This window comes from Leptonychotes weddellii, unplaced genomic scaffold, assembly GCF_054177405.1.
Source record: "Leptonychotes weddellii isolate Sample4059 unplaced genomic scaffold, ASM5417740v2 HiC_scaffold_2393, whole genome shotgun sequence".
NCBI classification, from domain to species: Eukaryota; Metazoa; Chordata; class Mammalia; order Carnivora; family Phocidae; genus Leptonychotes; species Leptonychotes weddellii.
This window is the reverse complement of record NW_027829432.1, coordinates 1-7,946: the sequence shown is the minus strand read 5'-3', so window position 1 is coordinate 7,946 and position 7,946 is coordinate 1. Positions and strand designations below refer to the sequence as shown.

At 44.2% G+C, this 7,946-nt stretch overlaps 1 pseudogene; it reads right to left on the bottom strand.

The window, feature by feature from the left end:
- Positions 1-293: 293 nt before the first annotated feature.
- LOC145718867 (large ribosomal subunit protein uL22 pseudogene) lies at positions 294-1,089 on the bottom strand (annotated as a pseudogene).
- Between the last annotated feature and the right edge of the window lie 6,857 nt (positions 1,090-7,946).

The following is a 7,946-nucleotide window of genomic DNA, read 5'->3' as shown; positions in this document are numbered from 1 at the left end:
GGAACTTGGGAGTGCAGGAGGTGAGAGATGTCACTGAGGGGTTTGGAAAGGTGGAAGGTTAGGATAGTCACCAAAGAGCCTGCCCAGCAGGGCAATGGGCTGCCGCAGCCAACACAGCCAACACAGCCATCGTGGCTGTGGGCTGCAGCTGTCAGGGAGAGCCCAGGAGGACAGCAGTGTGGTCGTATATGGTAGCCAGGAATCAGGTCAATTTCAGAAATAGCAAGCCTCCCCCCCCACCTCCACCCCTTCAAGAGGTACTTGCTTAAATTTTTTTAAACTTTTATCTGTATTCATTTTATGCTGAATTTTTTCCTGGGCCATAAGTTTGTGTTCTTCAGTTTCTTCTGGGATATCTTTTTCTTCTGTGCAGTCGCCTCTTGTGGTTGAGCAACAATCTATTCTTCTTCCATAGGAACCATCTCAGCGTGGCAGGTGGAGCTCATGTATGGGTTATTCCAACTGTGAGCTCTGTAAGCACAGAGGCACATCTGGGGGGCTATGTTCACCTGGATGTGCTTTATGATCAGAGATTCTACATCTAAATTCTTCAATTCAGCATTAATCTGTGCATTTTTGAACATGTGCAGCTTAAAAACTCAGCACTCTTTTTGGGCCACCAGTCCTGTGCCAGCCCCACTGTTGGGCCTGGGCCTACCTACCAGGCATACCATGTAAGGACAGAATGGCACATACTGTCTCTGTAAAATGAGGTCTTTCCGATACTCAGTAGCTTTCCACTTAGGCACACCTGATGGCCTGGGCAGTTTCTTGGGTGTTCTTAAAGCGGCCATGAAGATTTGAACCTCTTGATTTGCATGATTTTGTGGGATTTTCTGGGTCAAGTGAATAGAGATCCATTTTCAGAGATCACCTCAGGCCACTTATGGAAAGACCTTGCCTAATTTTTTATTAGAAGCTTGGGAGCAATCTGTGCTATGGAGGAATCTATTACAACAAGTCAGACAGACAACGTCCTAGGAAGACAGACATCGTTCGGCAGCCAGACATTCAGTGCCAGCAGCAAGCATGTGTGAGGGATCGTGCATGCACTCAGCACGGGTTCACTGGTACCCACCCTGTGCCCGGTGCTGTACGAGGATGTGGGAACCCTCCATGAACCAGTTCTGGCCCTGCCTTCCCAGAGCCACACACTCCTCCAGGGCCTCCCAAAGAATTCACCTCCTCCCAAAGAATCTGCCAAAATCTGATGGTAGAATGGAGGTGGATCCTTCGAAAATAAGCTGGGGAATATTTCCATGTCAGTCAGTTACAGCTGAGAGTCACAGCTCTTCGGCTGGCCTCTTTGGGGGCTCGGAGCTAAGGCTTCATGGAGTCTTCGTAGGGAAAAAATGAGAAAATCTATTTCAATTACTTTTTAGAAGTCAAATTTACATAATCATTTAATGTAATGCTGTTCGTTATGGGCTTCCCTGGAGTGGCATTAGAACCACTGTCCCTGCAAGTGCCGCAGCCCCTGGAGTTGCAGCCAGACATATCTGCACACAGGGAGAGCCAAACTGTACTCAGCTGCAACTGGATGGGCCCCTGGCCAGGGATAATTAGGCCAAATGGGTGAGAAACCCACCTGGGGAGAAAAGAAAGGAAAGCATTCTCTTTAATTAATCACTCTTTTTCCAAACTTAAGAGTAAAACACTAAAATTAAAATTCATTTTAGTAATATAGTCTTCATTAATGTGAAATGTGGTTTTAGGCAGACCTTAATTCAAAGCCTGGTTTTTCCTTAGAAAAGAATATTGCTTCTTGTGTGACTTTTATTAAATCCAAAACTGACAATATGGAATTATAAAGGATTTCTTACGCAGATGAATTTTGAGAAGAGCCTTTTCCCCATTGATTGGTTCTCCAAGTGGCAGAGCGGCCATGCTCTGACACACGTTTGTGCCAAGCATATGTTGGCTGTGACTCCTGCAGGTGCATGTGTGTGGGGAAGCATGAGTGTGTGGATCCTTCTGGGAGTGCAGAACCACATCTTCTCTGGCTGGCTTTCTCTGAGCCCAGCCTGGTAGGCATTCAGGCACTATCTGGAAGGAAGGAAGGAAGGAAGGGAGGGAGGGAGGGAGGAGGGAGAGGAAGAAGGAAGGAAGGGAGGGAGGGAGGGAGGGAGGAGGGAGAGGAAGAAGGAAGGAAGGGAGGGAGGGAGGGAGGGAGGGAGGGAGAGAGAACATTACCAAAAGGTGATTCCATTGTTCTTGATACCAAAATTTGGCATCTCCTCTGGGGCAAGGCTGTTGAGTTTGCTATTTGTAAAATTTTTGGAAAGAATAATCGTTAAGTGTCTTCTTCCATTAAAATTTGCTCTGGCCTGCATGATTTATTCGGCATCTGTTTCTATACTTTGGTAGTTTGCCTAATTATTAAATGAATGTTTTGTGACTAAAAGTCTAAAGACTTTTACTTTAGAAAGTCTAAAAGTCATTTACTTTCTTTGACATTTTGGCAGGAAAAAGCTAAAAATGTTTCATAAAGTTTGGAGACAACATCTTTACTCTTGGCTAGTGGTTGACACCTGGTTCCTTGACCTGGGGTGGCAAGGGAAAGGAAATCACCAAGGGCAGCCCCTGGGTCCCCTCCCTCTCTCCCTTCCCTCCCTCCTCAAAGAGGTAGTGAATACCTTCTTTGAGCCAAGCCCCATGCCCTGTGCTATCAGCCGTACATGTGTATGTGGTAGAGGGACATGCAGCTCCCGCCCTCATGGAAACAAAGAAGGAAGCAGACAACACAAAGCAATGGACCTAGTACTCCAAGGCCATGGAATCTGGGCAGCCTGGAAGGAGTAAGAGTTTCTCTGGTGGAGAAGGGGTAGGCTGGAAGGAGGTTTCAGAGAGCAGAGCTCAATGCTCGAAGCCTGGAGGCAGACAGCCATGATGCACTGGGATGCAGGATGCTGGCTCTGCACCGGCTTGGGATAAGAAGACAACAGAGGGGGAACATGAGGCTGCAGTGGAGACACGGCACCTAGGTTACAAGGAGCTACAGAGGCCATATTAAGAAGTTGGTTTTCTAAGCACAGTGGAGAGGCATTGAAGAATTTTAAGCAAGGCAGTGACACAATGAGACATGGGTTTTATTTATACAGAAAACTTAGGAAACAGAACTGAGGAAAACAGTGATGGATGAGAGTAGACGTGAGACAAGGAAGTGGATTAGGGGGCAGGTGAAGTGGAGAGTCGGGGAAAAAAGGGAGCAGATGCTAGAATGGGGTCCAAGGCTTGAAATTATACCATGTGTAAAGATTTTTTTTTTGGTGGGGGGCAAATAATTTTTAATTTTTTTAAAAACCAATACATCAAAGAATCATGCAATGCTGCCACCATTGGATGCAATCCTGGGCCACAAGTCTACACACTCCTTTGCGACTGGTCCTGTGGTAACAGAACCTTTCATTTAGCCTTTATTGTTTGCTATGACCCCCGCATTATCTTCAGAATACAGAAACACGCCATCTTTTCTCCGGTATGGCTTTCATTGTCAAATTACCACTGCTGGATGTACTTTCTTTCTGAGCTCTGGTTTGCCTTTCTTCACTGTGGCCATCACCATGTCACCCACAGCAGTCCACTCTTGTTGGAGATCCCAACCTAGCCCTCAGAGACACTCACTACTCAAAGCATGGCCCATAGGCCAGGTGCGCTGGCCTCCATCTGAGGTTTGTTGGAAATGCAGAAACCGCTCCAGCCCTACGGAATCAGAATCTGCATTTTAACAAACTCTTTGGGTCATTCGGGTGTATAAGAAAGTTTGAGAACACGTCTGTGATAGATTATGGGAAGGAGGAACACAAGTCTATAAGGTGCAAGTGAGTTAGGACAGTGTGGTGCACATGTGCATTTGTTGAGTTGATTGTGTTGCTTAAAGAAGCAGCAGCTGTAGCTCAGAGACTTGAAGGTATATATAAGCAGCTGAGAAGGCCTGTGAGCTTTTCTTCAGCCTTGACCTAGCCCATTTTAAGAAAGCCAGTGACAGCTGGATCTGCTGGCCAGTGTCTGCGTGGAAGCCAGAGAGACCACACCAACATGCTAAGTTAACACCAATCCCTGGGTCTCCCCCACCCCCAGCATAAACTATGTCACTCTCAGCCAAATGTGCTTTTCTGCCTAAGACTCTTTGTTTGTATATGTGTGAGTTTGATCACCAGTATCTATCTGACCACCTGTACAGTCCAGGCACATTAGACAAAGGACAGTGGGACCCCTACCCAAGGTCAAAGCAGAGGGATAGAAAACAGAAGACAGGTGGAGGTCACAAAGTTACCATTGCAAAGACAGAGTCAGTAAGTCTTGGTCATGGGCAAGATTGTGGGAGTAAGATGGGCACTAGTTCAGCTCAGCATTCAAACTCTACCATTGTCACTGCCAGGTTCTTCGGTGGCTGGGAGGATGGATCGTGGGAGCTACCTCCTCAGGGTACCTGTAGGAGCTGTCTCCATAGCCAGGAAATCTGTTGTCAGCCTCTCTGAGCTCAGGGGTGCTGTGCATGTGGCACCCGAGCAGTTGATTTCCCTAAGTAGTGCTGGCAGCAGCTACATTTGCTTATGATGTTATGTAATCAAGTTTGTATAATTGCTCTTTTATAACTCACTTTAAAAATTCAAAGCAGCACAGTTCAGGCAGGGAGAGTGTGAGCAGGGTCCCCGTGACAGGTCGTCATTCTAGCCGTTTCCTCATAGGGAAGGGTATGTGTGCTGAGAGAACACACAGCCAGAAATGTGTCGTGGAAGAGCTGTTTCCAAATCTGCCAAAATCAGGGATGGCTCCCTTCTCTGGGACAGACCTTAGTTGGATTCTTTTCATTACAAGGAGAGAGAAAGTTCAGGATCTCAGGAGGCAGAGATCCACTCAGAGTTTCAGTCTTGTTTTGTTTTGTTTTTTTCTCCCAGGTAGTGCACCGAACAGACATGACCGTTGCCTTTTCATCCTTCTGACAAGTGTGGGATTCTTTGATTGAGTGGCACTCCTGGAATTGGAGCTCCCATGCTTAGTGATGGGGATGGACTGTCAGCTATCTGCTCAAAGCCACAGGCAGCCCTTTGTTAGGGGCAGTTGGGTAACTTTCCACAATGGTCAGGGAGCCGTGTTCTGACTCCTTTGGAACTTTCCTTGGGGCAGAAATTGTGAGTCCCTTACTTAATTTGAGCATTTACTTAATTTCTCCCCATTCTTTTCTAGAAATCATAAAATAGGTAAGGAGGGACTCATTATAAGATATTTGCAGACTTGCCATGTTCTCCCTTCTTGTTGCAAATACATGACAAATCTGAGAGGTGAGGCAGATCCTTACAAACCTTATTTAAGAAATGGAAGTAGTCAAATTATTAATCTTGGCTTTCTGCAAGACGGAAAAATCATCATATATAGGGGCGAGGAGGACTTGGACTCTTTGGAGGGGACTTCTGTGAGAGTTTCCCATAACTAATTTATAAGAGAAGTTCTTAATCTGGGACTCATTATGGCTTTACGGACTCCATGAGCTATCCAAAATAATTTTGTGTATAATTCTTATATACATGCATTTGAACACTTTTACAGGAAGCAGAATTATATCATTCATAAAATTAGAAAGGCTGTGGTTTTTTGACAGAGAGAGAGAGAGCAAGAGAGGGAACACAAGCTGGGGGAGTAGGAGAGGGAGACGCCGGCTTCCCGCTGAGCAGGGAGCCCGATGCAGGGCTCAATCCCAGGACCCCAGGATCATGACCTGAGCCGAAGGCAGACGCTCAATGACTGAGCCACCCAGGCACCCCACAAAGGCTGTGTTTTTAAATAGCTTAAGAACTTGGAGAATTTTTAATAGTTTTAGGTTTATTGAAGAGCCTTTAGATATATCCCATGTGGTCCTCCTGTTATCCTTGTGAATGGAGCAGAACAGAGATCATTATCTCCAGTTTATAGTGAGAAAACTGAGGTGTAGACGTGTTTCATGTTCATTGATCACATGCCTATTGATTCTCAGAAACTGGACACATAACTAGGGTCCTGACTCCTGATCTTTCCATTTTAGCACAAGCTTTAGGAACAGAAATTACTGACTCCATCTACATAATCCAGAACATTTGGACCTTTGGAATCACTTAAAATCCTTACACCCTGAATCTGGAGAATTGATTTCTAAGTGTGCAAGTCAGATTCCTGCCCACCCAAATATTCCCTTTCCCACATTTTGCAGATATGAGGGTCATGGATAATGTGAGATGGTAAAGCTATTTCTAGGTCAAAGTTAGTCCTAGGTGTGACAGCTGAAGACAAGAGAGACCTTTCCTCAAAAATATCCACAAGAGCCCCCTCACCCATTCTTTACCCCAGTCCTTTCAAACTGATAGCTTTATAATGATTAAACATATGCTTCATAAATAGCCCTCAGTACACACTACAAATGAAATAGTCTCTGAGGATTTCTTAGGAGATTAAGATGATTTAATAAGGGAAAGTATTTAGATGAGGAGGAGAAAACCATGATCCAGTGGACCAGATATAATCCACAGGAAAACAGTCTATGCCTGAGCAATGAGGAAGGTCTCATATTACTTGGAGAAATGATGGGAAAAACTTACAATAGATCATATGTGTCATCATAATATCTTCTAGTACTTAAAATTCATTATTGCTCAGTTGTTTATAAAGAAGAAAGTGAAAATCACTGGTCGTCTCACTAGCACAGAGTGACAAACATTGTCAGCATTCCAGCCTGTTTCTTTTCAGTGTTCTGTGTGGAGGAGTGTGCACATGTGTGTGTATCTGCTATGGGATCACATTCTGGGTACAACATTATTTTTCTATAAACCATTAAATATTCCCATGTCACTGAAAATGTCTTGAAAATGTATTTTTAAATGGCTGCAAAAAACTGTGCTGACGTATAGATATGTCATACTTTAATTAACAATCTTCCTGCTGCTGGGCCTGAAGGCTGTTTCAAAACGTTTGCAGATAAACACAGAAATATTTTTATTTATTTACTTTTTTATTATGTTAGTCACCATACACTACATCATTAGTTTCTGATGTAGCATTCCATGATTCATTGCTTGCGTATAATACCCAGTGCTCCATGCGATACGTGCCCTCCTTAATACCCATCACCAGGCTAATCCGTCCACCACGCCCCTCCCCTCTAGAACCCTCAGTTTGTTTCCTGGAGTCCATAGTCTCTCATGGTTCTTCTCCCCCTCTGATTTCCACCCCCCTTCATTTTTCTCTTCCTTCTCCTAATGTCCTCCATGCTATTCCTTATGTTCCACAAATAAGTGAAACCATATGATAATTGTCTTAGCATAATCTCCTCTAGTTCCATCCATGTTGATGTAAAAGTTGGGTATTCATCCTTTCTGATGGCTGAGTAATATTCCATTGTATATATGGACCACATCTTCTTTATCCATTCATCTGTTGAAAGGCATCTTGGCTCTTTCCACAGTTTGGCTATTGTGGACATTGCTGCTATGAATGTTGTGGTGCATGTGGCCCTTCTTTTCACTACATCTGTATCTTTGGGGTAAATACCCAGTAGTGCAATTGCTGGGTCATAGGGTAGCTCTATTTTTAATTTTTTGAGGTACCTCCACACTGTTTTCCAAAGTGGCTGTACCAACCTGCATTCCCACCAAGAGTGTAAGAGGGTTCGCCTTTCTCCACACCCTCTCCAACATTTGTTGTTTCTTGTCTTGTCAATTTTTGCGATTCTAGCTGATGTAAGGTGGTATCTCAAAGTGGTTTTGATTTGAATTTCCCTGATGGCTAATGATGATGAACATTTTTTCATGTGTCTGTTAGCCATTTGTATGTCTTCTTTGGACAAGTGTCTGTTCATGTCTTCTCCCCATTTTTTGACTTGATTATTTGTTTTTTGGGTGTTGAGTTTGAGAAGTTCTTTATAGATCTTGGTTACCAGCCCTTTATCTGTAATGTCATTTGCAAATAACTTCTCT